General features: G+C 43.0%; 1 protein-coding gene across 2 annotated transcripts in view; it reads left to right on the plus strand.

Annotated features, from left to right (window-relative positions):
- The window catches only part of nr2f5 (nuclear receptor subfamily 2, group F, member 5), a 45,121-nt gene extending 42,552 nt beyond the window's left edge, over positions 1-2,569 (plus strand). For both annotated transcript variants that reach the window (XM_088999049.1, XM_088999050.1), the window contains one exon: positions 1-2,569. This exon is cut by the window's left edge and continues 432 nt beyond it. The gene's annotated coding sequence lies outside the window, so the exon portion shown is untranslated.
- Positions 2,570-2,958: the final 389 nt, after the last annotated feature.

Here is a 2,958-nt window from a genome sequence, read left to right on the forward strand (position 1 = left end):
TTTTTTTTTTTTTTTTTTTTTTTTTTTGGGTGGGGGGGGGGACTTTTTGCAGAAATGTCATCGTGTGTTTAAACAGAGAGAAAAATCCCGATCTACAGTCTGCGTGTACGGTGTAGCGAAGCGGGTGTCCGCTGGATTCGAGGGAGATTGTGAGTGCAGGGGGTCAAGCTCTGGTTCAAAAGTGGGGTGGCTTAACTCATTCACTGCCAGACACGTGCAAAAATGTGTCCACTCCAGTGCCAGGGTTTTTGTCATTGTCACTCGAATTCCAGGACCCACAGACCAGAAAAAAAATAGTAAATTCCTAAATTATATTGAGTTATATGAGCTTGAAATGAGGGCGGCTGTCCAAAATGCAATGCAATACATGCATATAATAATAATACAGTGATACCTCGGCTTACGAACTTAATGTGTTCCCAGAAAGTTGTTGAGAAGGTTTCTTCAGCCGTCATCTGTACTTCTTTGAAGGTGTCGGACGTTTCGATTCTTATCCACGAGGTTTCGTCAGCGAACTAAAGTCTTTTGCTGGTAGTTTTTCATAAACAGCAAAGCCCTTCACTAAATCGGCATGGTGGGGTGAGGTTTAATTTGGATAATTCCTGCAACCGACTTCTTAGGCAACATAGGCTGAGTTATGCTGATGAGGTGATACCAGATCAAATGGGGCAATCAGGCCACTCGTACACCCCATACTCAGGCAGGACAATAGAAGTAATCAGTCAGGACAATAGAAGTAATCAGTGTAGCCGCAGGGAGTAGTCCTCTGCTCCCCCCAACCTGAAAGCAGGGACCAATCATAGCAGAGTCTGGCACCGCCACGTCTGGACAGTAGGGATACGTATAGGGCCAAAACTACCAGCAAAAGATTTTAGTTCGCTGACGAAGCCTCTGGGATAAGAAGCGAAATGTCCGACACCTTCAAATTTGTACAGATGACGGCTGAAGAAACCTTTTCATCGATGGACCACTCCTGTACGACTGAGAGCTTACAGACGTATTCCCAGCAAGTGTGTGTAAGGCGAAAAGTTCATCTGCCAAACATTAATTTCCTATTACACACCATTAAAATGAGAATAATCCGTTCCCGCCTCCCGATAGAACATAATTTTCTACTAATTTAAAACTACACAATATATACCTTATTCCTTATTTTATGTATAATAAATGTGCTATTGTATTGTAATTAAAGAAATATACTGTACTGTATAATAAAGTTGTATTGGTTTATATAGCGCTTCAACAACAGCTGAAGCTGGAACGAACATCTGACGTGGAAAATAGGGAAATGCTGCCCTCTTATGAAAAAGGAAAAAACATTGCCAGAGGCCACGGCCAATGCTTTATCAGCACCCAAGTGTGAAAAAACAAAACCCGAACAAATTCGGGAATATCGCTCTACGTCATATTTTCAATTCCCGAATAAATTTGTGAATGGCAGTGAATGAGTTAACGACAAATCTAAAACGAAAATGAATCTTATCACTCCAAAGTGAAAGTTTTTGGGAGGCTTCACTTTTGGTAGACAAGTGGGGAACAGCCACATGAATTCGTAATTCGAATGGCGTAATTCATTGAAGTGTCGTCTTGTATCACTGTGGTTCCTCCCACAACGGCGCAAACATCACCTTGGGAGTAACTTGCAGGAAGAAGGAAATGCCAAACCACGTGCACTTTCCCACAACTTCATTTACCTTCAATCAAGATCATCTCAGTGCTCTTTCGCCCTGCGACCAGTCCGGAGTGTCCCATCATTTTGAACGTATTCGTCAAAATCTTTCCCACAATTGGCTCGTTACCAGTCCAAGGATGTACCCCACTTCTCTCACCAGAAGTCACTTTCGCTCCATTGAGGACTACAAAACAAAAGTGCTTGTTTGTCTTCCTGTGATGGGATGGCGACCAATCTGAGGTCTACCATGCTTCTCTCGCCCCCCAAAAAAAAATTTGGTCAGGGATGTGTAACTCCTTCTGTCGTAAACAAGACGTTTATTTAATTGGCCCCGGGAGTAAATGGGAATGTTCATCGTGATTGGCTGGTGACCAGTCTAGGGTGCACTCCAATTCTCCCGCTAATCATTCAATGGAAATCCCTCTCACCACTCACACTCATAAAAAGGCACTTGCACGGTGACGACACGCTCGTTTTGCTAACGGGACCATTCTATTTTTTTTTTTGGAAAGGAAAGCTGAGGCGGTGGGGTCGGGGGTCGGGGGTGGCGGGGGATCTACAACTATTTGAACTTGCCTTAGAACAGAAAAGACGTTGTCACATTTATCTTATGACTGTGCCATAATCTGTGCTTACCTGTTATAACAGGGATTAGTAAAAAATACATTATAAAAGTGGAGAAATGTAATGCTAATGTGGAGGGGGGGGGTTTGTTGCATCATTCGTGACCTTCCTCTCCAACTTCTGGGATTTGAGGTGGGGACTTTTTTTCAACTTGGCTTCCCGTCCACAAACTTGGGTCAGGTTTACGAGCGTCATTCTTGGCCAACTCGAAAAGTTGGCGAGCGGACGCTGTCGTTTTTTTGGTGGAGCGAGACCTCAAAAATAAATTTTGGTTGTTCACACTGATTCTGCTTGCCTGCTTGCCTGTCACTTATTGGATTGGATTGGCCTTGATTAGTCTCGCAGTGGAGTAATTTTAAATTTCACAGCAGCAAAGTTATGAAAGGAAGAGGAAAGGAAAGGAAGAAGTAGAAAAACATAATACAGGAACTGCTGTAAAGGCAGCCACTCTCGCGGCGCCATCTTAAAGTCAAAACAACAACAAAAAAACAACATAACGGATATTTTAACACACTTATTCAATTTTAAACACTTTCTGCACCCTCTTTGTTGCATGAAGAAGTTCTAGATGAAAGAGGAGAGGATCAAATCCTCCTTTTCACCAGTGGATGAGGGACGTCACGGTGAAATCTGCACGTCAGCTACAAGCTAAATGTTAAAAG

The sequence above is a fragment of the Hippocampus bargibanti genome, linkage group LG06 (genome assembly GCF_051943395.1).
Source record: "Hippocampus bargibanti isolate YZ-2025 linkage group LG06, ASM5194339v1, whole genome shotgun sequence".
NCBI lineage: Eukaryota > Metazoa > Chordata > Actinopteri > Syngnathiformes > Syngnathidae > Hippocampus > Hippocampus bargibanti.